Below are 11,629 nucleotides of genomic sequence, written 5' to 3'. Positions count from 1 at the left end.
ATGAGTAGAAACTGAATAGACAACTATATATACTGCAGGGGATAATCAAATAATGATGCGAATTATTAAGCATATCTGTTCACATATTAGATTTAGATTTTATAGTGTTTAGTTCTGTATTCAGTACAGACATAAATTGGCAATTTAATATTTTTTCAAAAACCTTCTTTAGAAAAATGCTCTAACTGCCCCTTTAATATTGATGACATGGTTTTAGTTTAATGCACTAAAAATACATAATATTATAATATCGATCTATATTGTACGCATACAACCGCTTAATGCAGAATTTGGAAATGTTCACTCCTCGGCGAAAAGTAATGCATTATTGTTATACCCATCCACGATGAATAATAAGCAAAATGAAGAACGCCCAACGATTTGTGCAAAATGACAACACTCAGAAAAACCACACAATAACGTGGTAGTAATAAAATAAGTCAAAAACCTTATACAGTGCAATCATGAATATTTCCCTCTGAATTTTCCGCACAGAAAATAATTTTAAAAAGTGAAATTCTTTTAAAATCAATTTTTGTTAAAAGTTGAAAACTACTAGAATCGCTTCATTATGGCGTATTCTAGTCGAATCGAAAAAAATATTCCCTTTTTTGGCATAAATATGGAAATAAAAAATTGTGAAAATGGGGAAAGGAAACAAATTCTGCACGGAATTTTTATTCATGATTGCACTGATAACAATATTTTAATACCCTAAGGGTATTATGTCTTAGTGAATGAGTTTGCAACATGAGCGAAATAGACCCACAGTTCCTTTTGATGATCTGCATAGACTCGCACTTATCCATCTGGCCATGTCTTTTTGAAAACAAAGTACAGGTCACATTTATAAAAATTGGCGATTTTTTTGGCCCTAGGGCGATCTCTATTTATTTTGGTAAGAATCAATTCAGATTTGGATATTACTCCCATATATACAGTATATTCGCGATAATCCCTACACCACAGGTTTCAGCGGTGTCCAAATTATCAAATTGTCCGGTTTAACGAATTGTAAAGAAAATAAATTATTTTCTATGATTAAATCACTCGAGGAAGTTATAAAATAATACTTTTTTAAATTGTAATTGCTAATACGGAACACTTAAATGAAAGTGCTTTACGTGTAAAACATAGTGCGATTTTTCTACTCGAAATATTTAATAGTATATAACATCTTTCATATTTTGCTAAAAAACATATAACATCTAAAAAATTTTATGGTATATGTTTGTAGTAAAATATGAACGATTTTATGCAATCTTATTATATAGAAGAGCTTAGTGATAAGTGAGTGAGTGACAGATCATCGCCCAGACGAAACGGCTGAAGCTAGGCTTGAAATTTTGAGTGTGGGTTGCTGTTGGTGTGTAGGGGTAAGATAAGGCTGGGTTTTTGGAAATTTGAACTGGAAGGGTACGAAAAGTACTAAAAGGTACTAAATATGGTACGCTTTGTATTAGGCAAACTGGAAGAGCTAGAATCCTGAAATTTGGAATGAGGGTCACTGATGGAGAGTTAGTAAGATGTACTAAAGGGTTTTTGGAATTTCGACCTATAAGTGTATAAAAAGTACTAAAAGTTATAAAATTTAGTACCAATTGTATATTTTGAACGGCTATAGCTAGAATCTTGAAATTTGGTATGAAAATCAAGGTTGGTAAGTCGTTTTTATGAAAAGTAATGGTTTTAGAAATTCGTACTCATGTTACTTAAGTACTAAATGGTACTAAATTTGGTACAATTTAGATTTGGGTGGACGGATATAGGTGGAATCCTGAAATTCGGAATTACTGTTGGAGATAGTTATTGAAATTCGTACTTTCATACGAGATGGTATTATGAATAGATATGGATGTGGATATAGGTACGTACAATAAGTGTACGAAAATTACTAAGTTGCACAGGATTTGGTTCAAATTGCTATTGTGTACAGGGGTAAAGCTGTAATTGTGATTTTCAGTATTAGTATAGCAGTTGATGTTTAGAGTGGAGATAGACAGGAAGTTTTGGAAATTCGTACTTATGTATACAAAAACAAGTAAGCAAAGGCTATAGTGGGCCGGGCCGACCATGTGATACCCTACACCACAACCTCTAGGAATTAGCAATGTTCGACCACCTTGGACGCTAAATGTCCGGGTTCGATTCCCAGGCCTGGCCACATCAAATTTTCAGCGGTGGCAAAATACCCCTTTGTAATGTACAAGTGGCAACGTAGGACACGCTGTTCGGACTCGGCGATAAAAACTATCAATTACTTAATATGAATTCATTGATATGTATAAGAGAAGCCTTCTTTGTCCTTCCCTTGGCCAAGTATTTCAGGAATTAGGTACCGCGGAAAGAACCTCCTTCAAAAAATTCAAATAGATCTGATACGAGTCCTCAAACTGCACTTTTCCCAAATTTTGTGTGTGAGATGCTCGAAGGACGGGACCGATATAGTCCATATTCCAACCTGATACATGATTGGATGAAATAATACGATGTGCAAAGTTTGGACCAATCAGAAAATCCCTTTGAGAGTTATCTTGAGGATTTGCCATTTTATTTAGGATTCTTGTTTTTTTAGAGTTTCTTGGAGGTTTTTGGGCCATAATCTCAGGAAGTATGCACTTGCTATTGCAATTGTACCATCGTAAAGGGAACTACAGGGACAATCTGCTGAAAAAAGTCAAAACGATTCGAGAGGACTCTAAAATTTCACTTTTCCGAATTTTGAGCGGGACGTACCCGAAGGTGTGAATCGATATAGTCTTACCCGATCGATTGATTGCTCACTTCTCCAGCTATCGTTCACGCAATTTTTCGAAAAAAAATTTAACTTTTGTGGGGGAGATGTGGACCTATAAAGCCTATAATTGAACTTAAACTAAGTTTGGGCAAAATATTACGAAGTACAATATTTGGTTCGAATCGGTAGATGAGTTCGAGAATTATCGTGCGCACCAGCCAGCTAGACAGTAAGAGAAACATATGAACGGACAGGGATAAATCGACTCCAAATTTCTCTGTCATGATAGAGACAGTTTGTATCATGGGAGGATATTGTGGTTATCTACACAAAACCCATTATGTATTAGGCAGTAGGCCCATTATCTAGCAGACACGTTATTGCAATTTGCATCAGGGGGACAGGTCAGTAGTTATCTTCCCATATGTAGGCTACTTTGCAGGTATATGCCCTCCAGGAATGAAAATATGGACCAAAAATAAAATTTGTATATTTTTCTTACTAAAGTAATGCTCTATTTCACCCGCTAAATAATATCAGATCATCGTGCAAAATTATAGGCACTTTCTTAAATCTAAACTCTTACCTCGTGCAAAATTTCGTGGGTATTGAGCTGTAATTGCGACCAACTGAGCTATAATAGCGTGTTTATGATTACACTACAAACAAAAAAAAACTGGATATATTAGGCTGTAACTCTGTTATCTGATCACGTACATCAACATAATTGACATCAATGGAAAGGTCAAGAGATCATCTTCCAAACATAACTCACTAGGAAGGAATGTGTCTTTCAGAAACAAAGATATAAACTGTATATTAAAAATTTTCACAATTTTCACACAAAAATTGTGGCCCATTTAACCCTCTAGATATTATCTGATCGCCATCTCAAATTGCAAGCTTCTTCCTTGTCATATACTCTTACCTTATTTAAAATTTCGGGTTAATCGGACTATTATTGCGACCTACAGAGCCACTACAAAATCGGATAAAAATTATGTTTTTGGTCCATTTCACCCGCTAAATATTTCACGATCATCACCAATTAAAATATCGATCTATTCTGATGTGAAACTGACCTCCATACCGAATTTCGTGACGATCGGTCCATAATTGTGGCCTGGAGTTTGATTACAATTTATAATGGACAGACGGACACACGGACGGACGGACGGACACACATCTCAAAATCGCTTTATCTCGACGAGATATGAAGATTGGTATAACACATTGGGGGTCTCCGACGAATATTTCGCGGTGTTACATGAATTTTTACCAAAACAAACTTATAATACCCTTTCCACATAGTGGTGTAGGGTATAAATACTAAATCGCGGTTGGGATATAGTTTTGGATAAAAGGAAGTAATTTTTGAAACTTATACATGTTATGAGTACTAAATTTGGTACCAGTTTAGTGGTGCATGTTGTATGAGGTATTATGTTGGTGTGTAGATAAGGATTTTTTGAATACATACAAATTTCTGAAATTTAGTTGAGGGCGGGCTGATTTATTGAAAAATACGAAATGTCCTTTTTGTCAGGTTCATTGTTAGAGGTAAGACCATCACCACCAATAAGTGTACTAGAAGTATTAAATAATACTAAATATTGAAGCACTGGTATTGAGTGAATCGATAAATGAAATTTGTTATGAGGATCACTGTTGAGATTGGATCAGAATGTTTATTAAAATCCGCCTTTAAATGTATGAAAGGTTTCTAGATGTAATACCATTGGCATTGGGTGAACAACTAGAGCTAAAACTGTAACATTTGAGCTAAGGTCCTGGATTTTAAAAATTGTACTGAATAATGTACTATTGTTTCTATGTTAACACTAATTCGGTTTCTTAATAATGTTCTGATATCAAAAAGTCAAACTTACCTTTTCAACAAAATTGTTTTTATTTTTGATGTCTATTCTGAACGTTAGTACATTTGAAAAGGTAGATATATGCGGCTAATGTTTTACAAGAAGGTTTTTACACCCTGAGAATAAAAAGGCATAAAATAATATGTCTCAAAAATTAACTGTTATATAGGGCAACATATTTTGAATAAAGGTTTTCTACATTTTGATATCACAAAATCCAAAATTCGGTTGGAAAATGTGGATCAAATGTTCAAAATACCCATACCGTTCTAATAAAACACGGACTGGAATTTAAAATGTAGGCCGCAGTTGAAGTGTAGAGGTCTTTTTTGTAACTCGAATAAAACGTGTACGAACAGTACTTGAATGAAATTAAATATCAATTCAAATAGGTATTAGTTCATAAAAAATTTCAGTGTTAACCAAATTAAATATTGTTTATTTTGATATTATTCCTTTTCCGGATACGAGGTAGCGGGCATTTTGCTAGCATTTAATATTTCTTAGTCTTAATTTCTAGCTCATTTGTTATTCTGTCAGACAATTTTGGCCGAGAAGAAACTATCAACATATTTGGATACGTACATTTTGACATTTCTGATTGAGTTTTTGAACAAATTTGAACAGGAAATCCACTTTGTGTTGTAATAAATAGGCTGGGTTATAGGAAATTTTCTAAGTTTTTTAGTCCGGATTTATTGCCGCGGCGCAATAATAATTAATAACATAATAATCTGCTTTTTGATGATCTTCCAAATTTAATTTGATGATTTTTGTCAAAAAATTACTTGCACATTTTGCATATTTTTTGCATATTTTTAAGAAAGTAAGCCTGTGTATATCGAAAAAAAAATTCCCCATAAAACGTATGTATTTAGGAGGTTTTAAAAAAATTTGGGCGTATGAAGCGACAAAAATGTTGATAAAGATTAAAGATCACAAGTTTTGCGGAGGATATACTTAAAGGAATGGGTAGACATAGACTATTATGGAAGTGGATCTCCAGCCACTACATATGGTGCCATAAGGGGTTCTTACACCCTTTGGCTGTTTTCTCAATAAGTATGGACATGCCCTTGAAAAAACTTTTACCATCGTAATTGAAGCAGCGAATGCAAGTTGCTTAAACAAAAATCAATGTGATTCGATAGCAGGTCTTAAAGTGAAGTTATCCGAAATTTTGTGTGGGAGATACCGGATGGAGTGGACAAATATAGTCCATATTTGAACCTGATCTATATCTGGTAGATATATTAGGATGTGTAACGTATGGACCAAAAAGGCCACTCCCTTCAAGAGTTACCTAAGAACAATTTTTCCGAACATTTTCGAACTTTTGTGGGGGAGGTACCGGAAGGAGTGGACCGATATAACCCATCTTCGAACTTAAACTAAGTTTGGACAAAATATTACGAAAGCCAAATTTTTGACGGAATAGGTTGATCCGTTCGAGAGTTATCGTGCGCTCCAGCCAGCAGACAGACAGACGGATGGACATTGCTAGATCGACTCCAAATTGTCTGAAACACATTTCGTCCAAACATACTTAGGGTCTAAAACCATTATTTCGATGAGGCACATTTTGCCCGTATGAAAGTGTATATACCCTCGTTAGCATAAATGCTGAGGGTATAAAAATAAACATCAACAGCAGACCTCAAACTCGAATATTCTTTCATTTATATAAAAATAAAAATGTCGAAGAAAAACAATAAAAACGCTTAATTTTCAAAAATATTATTTGCCCTTCAAACGGGCAAAATGTGCCTCATCGAAATAATGGTTTTAGACCCCAAGTATGTTTGGACGAAATTTGTTTCAGACAATTTGGAGTTGATTTAGCAATGCCCGTCCGTCTGGCTGGCTGGATTGCACGATAACTCTCGAACGGATTAACCGATTTGGTCCATACTTTGCACATCGTAATATTTCTACCTAATATAGATCAGGTTCGTATACGGGCAATATCGGTCCACTCTTTCGGGTACCCCACACAAAATGTCGAAAATAACTGTCGAACGGATAAACCGATTCGGTCCAAACTTTGGCAGTTGTAATACCTTGCGCAAAGTTTAATCAAGTTCTAAAATGGGCTAAATCGGTCCACTCTTTCAGGTACCTCCCCTACAAAAGTTCAAAACTGTTCGCTAAAATGGTGCGCACGATAACTCTCGAAGGCAGTACCCGATCCATATTTGCACATACTTTGCAAATCGTAATATTTCTACGAGACATAGATAGGGTTAGAATATGGACTATGTCAACTCCTTCGGCTACCTCCCACATTAAATTTCGAATAGTACAGTTTAGGACCTTCTTTCGAATCGTTTTGATTGTGCTTGCAGCAATGGCACAAGTTTTTTGAATGGCAAGTCCATCATTCTTGAGAAAATGGCCATCATGTGCAGTGGCTGGTGTGCAAGACAACTCTCGAACCTAATACTATGCTGGTCCACACATTGCATATCGGTATATCTCATCGAATATTAGATGAAATTCGACGGTTGTGCTTATAGATCCACTCTATCCGGTACCTCCCCCACAAAAGTTCGAAAATATTCGCTTTGGGGTACCACCTGCACAAATGTTCAAAATTTTTGTGCGGTAAGGGTCTTTTAGAGGATCCTTTGGACATGTTTACCAAAGGTGTTCCTAGTAGACCTATTAACAGAGGTATTATGTTTTTCGTAGGCAAGTGAATTTTTCCTGATACAATGGTCCAAAAGCTCTAAATTTTATGGTGACCAACTGAAATGACAGTTGGGCGCGATATCTATCGGGAGGAATGACTCCCAAAATAAGACACACTTCCAAAATGGACTATGTCGGTCCATTCGTCTAGGTACCACCCCAGCAAAACTTCAGAGCTCTAATCCACATCCATGTTCTTGCCAGTCATACGCCAAAAATTTTGAGAACTCCCAAATACATAAGTTTTTAGAGAAATACGTGTTTTAATTCACATCGGCTGAGGGTATATCTCTGTCGGCAAAGCTTACATTTTTACTTGTTAGATCTGACTTCCAACTTTCTACGTCAAATATCAATTTTCCATCTTATTGGATACATTTGGTTTACTTTGGAGGAGTTTTTGGTACGATAATGCTTTTATTTGTACTTAAAGAAGAGCAACAATTATTATATAACCTATATTATTGGACCAAAGATTGGACATTCTTGGTATATTTTGACGATATTGTAGAAAAATGTGACAACATTGTTATGATTTTTCTGGTCAATGTTGGCATATAGTAGATCTTCCGATAAATATATTGTGTGATTATCTAGTAGAAACACTGCAGAAAAGGCAGTTACTTATAAATATTAAATATGGACATGTTTAAATGATCGGGGATGTATGTATTAATCAAATGCATATGTAATGTGTCAATTAACTTTGTTTTATTTTTACAACAGTATTGCACATTCTCTGAAAATTTCAGGAAAATCTGTTCAGTATTTTTGCAGATGTAACATATTTAAAAAAGTGGACATGGTCAATTTTTATATTATCCATTCTCAACGTACGACTTTTGATTTTTATTTATAACTTTTTTTGCAAAAAATAGTAATAAAATCTCAGAAATGTGTAATTAACATTATTAAATTTACTATGGAATTAAAATGTTTACTTAACAAAATCAATTTAAAAATTCCAATATTCCGCCATAAAAGCTCTTTGAAACCATTTTCTGTTTATTCTTTGAGTGTTAAGCTCGTAAGACAAAATACATTTTCCACGACGAAAGAACATCCTCATTTTTATCCTCTCCTTACAATTACTATCCCAAACCCCCTTACTACAACTTAACTTTGTCTACTTATTGTTATTAGATGTTTTTATTTTTTTTCAACATTAATATGTGTTGTTGTTCTTGTTTGCGCTTTCAGTTACCTCATTCGCTATTTTTGTTATTCTTGTTGCTTTTAGCTTATTCGAAATTCTCGTATTACAAGTTAAATGATTATGGCCAAAGTTTGATGTTGCCTTTGCTCAATTACGTTTTCCGTTTAGTTTTGGCTCATATTTTCCGCTTTTCTATTGTGTTGAGTAAAGAAACACACAAAAACTTTTTCCTTTAGCTTTTAACATAATGTGGTTTACTTTTTCTTTTGTATAATTTTTTTTTTGCTTACAAAAATATTATCTAATGAGAAAGGCGGGATGAACGGACGATACAGGTCATAACAATACCAACTACAATAAATTAATTATAATTATTATTAAGGGCAATTCATTATCGTTTATATGTATGTGTGAACAGACGAACATTCTTTTCATTGTTTTGGCATATTTTTACAGGTGAATAATTTACTGAAGTGAATGGAATTGTTTTTCCATTTAATTGATAAATTTCTTACTGAATCCACTAGTGTATCAGGAAATGCTTTCTTGCAAATATGTTTTTCGTTAAAAATAAATTTCATAACTTTTCACTCTGACATACTATTTCACACAATTAAAGGTCTCTTGGGCTTTAGGAAAAGCATAAATGAAATTTTTGGCATTTTAATGTTTTCCTTATTGAACATGCAATCATCCCTTGTGAGTCCCAAAATGGAAGGTGGAAAAGTTTTATAGAAATAAAAATCAAATGTCTTTCGTTGGTAATGACAGCAGTTGAGAACGGCTGGAACGTTTTCGATAATTCTTTTTTTGTTTAAATGTTCATAATAACCCAACTTAAGTTTTTTTGCAAAGAAAATTTCAACACGCCCACTTTTACGCCCACTTTTTTAAATTTTAATATTTTCTACAAAAATTACTGAACTGATTTTCCTGAAATTCTCATGAAATGTACAGGGATGGCCCCGGTGATAATAGGCTATATAATTTGTTGAATTTCGGAAGGCGCGGGGTACTTCCCCTTTAAAAATGCTATATTTAAAATAATTACGGATGTATCGGTTTGGAAATTAATTTGGGAGACAATTGCGATTGTGTCTCCGAACTTACCTACTTATTTGATCGACCTTACCTCATACTTGACCACACCCAATTTTTAAAATAAGTTACATCCACAAAACTATTAAACCGATTTTCCTGAAATTTTCAGGGAATGTACAGGCATGGCCTTGGTGAAAATAGGAGGCATATTTTCTTGAATTTCGAAGGGGCGGGGTACTTCCCTTTGCCATATTTAAAAAAACGCCATATCTTTATGAATAAAACTCAAATTGCGTCATAACCCAACTTAGGTTTCTATGGACAGAAAATTTTACCACGCCCTTTTTCTTCAATTTTCAATTTAAATTTTTTCTACAAGAACAACTGAACCTACACGGTGCGCCTTAGGTAGCTTTAAATGAAAGGTGCTTACACCTGGGAAGTTTTTGCGGATTCTGAAACTACATTGTTCATAGATGGGAAAAATAAAAAAAAAAATCGCTGGAGGGATTTTGAAAAAAATCACTGTCAAAGTTCACATTTTTGGGATTTGCTTAGGTTTTCACGATGTTGCTTAGAAACCATAAGTCTTATCGGAATGAGAATGAAGAAAAATTCGCTACAAGATTGGCCTTTATGATGTTTTCGTAGGTTTTACCATTTTTCAGATATAGAAGTTCAAATTGGGACAATGCACGGACTGTATCGCCTCCTTATAAAACAGTGCATGTACGATACGCCTTAACTAAATGTTAATGAAAACCGCTTACACCTGCAGCAATGTTCATAGATGAGAAAAAATCCAAAAAGAAGAAAATATCGCTGGAGGGCATTTTAAATAAATCACGGTCAAAGTTCAATTTTTTTTTTAAGTTTGTTTAGGTTTTCAAGATTTTGCTTTGTATATTTTCCATACAAAAGTAATGGTCCATTTCACCCGTTAAATATTATCAGATTATCATCCAAATTGGTAGGCATCTTCTTTGACCTTAACTTTTACCTCGTGCAAAATTTCTTGACTTTTGAGCTATAATTGCGACCTCTAGCGTGTGTATGATTACACTACAAACAAATAACTTGATATATTAAGCTATAACTCTGTTAACTGATCATATACACCAACATAATTGGCGTCAATAGAAAGGTCAAGAGTTGCTTTTCCAAGTATAGCTTACTTGCCCGAAATGTCTCTTCCAGGAATAAAGATATAAGTTGAATATTAAAAATGTCCACATTTTTCACACAAAAGATGTTGTCCATTTTGCCCTCTAAATATTATCTGATCGCCATCTCAAATTGCGAGCTTCGAGGCGATCGGACTATTATTGCGACCTACAGATCAGCTACAAAATCGGACAAAAATTAGGTTTTGGTCCATTTCACCCGCTAAATATTTCACGATCATCACCAATAAAAATATAGAGTTATTCCGGTCTAAACCCGACCTCCATACACAATTTCTTGACGATCGGTCCATAATTGCGGCCTGGAGTTTGATTACAATTTATAATGGACAGACGGACGGACGGACACACATCTTAAAATCGCTTTATCTCGTCGAGATATGAAGATTGGTATATCACATTGGAGGTCTCAAGTTGCTTCATAAAAATTAAATTGACTCGAGAGCAGGTCTTAAAGCAAACTTATCCGAAATTTTATGTGGGAAGTACAAGAAGGTGTGGTCAAATGCAGTCCATATTCGAACTTGGTAGATATATTAGGATGTGTAGAGTATGGTCCAAATTTCCTTTAAGAGTTATCGTGCGCACAATTTTTCCGAACATTTTTCATCTGAAGAAGTGGACCGATATGGATTATCTTCGAACTTAAACAAAGTTTGGTCAAAATATTATGAACGCCAAATTTGGGACCGAATCGCAGATCCGTTCAAGAATTATCTTGAGCTTCAACCACTACATACGGTGTCATATGGGTTTTTTACAACCTTCAGGCTATTTTCTCAGGAAATATTGACTAGCCCCTGATGAAACTTGTACCGTAGTAAAGGGGACAGCGAATGCAAGTTGCTTTAACAAAAATCAAAGTTATATGAGAGCAGGTCTCAAAGTGAACTTATCCGAAATTTTGTGTGGGAAGTACAAGAAGGAGTGGTAAAATGCAGTC

This window comes from Musca autumnalis, unplaced genomic scaffold, assembly GCF_047663935.1.
Source record: "Musca autumnalis isolate F117 unplaced genomic scaffold, ASM4766393v1 scaffold_3, whole genome shotgun sequence".
In the NCBI taxonomy this organism is placed as follows: Eukaryota; Metazoa; Arthropoda; class Insecta; order Diptera; family Muscidae; genus Musca; species Musca autumnalis.
The sequence above is the reverse complement of the archived record's forward strand: the minus strand, read 5'-3'. Positions refer to the sequence as shown.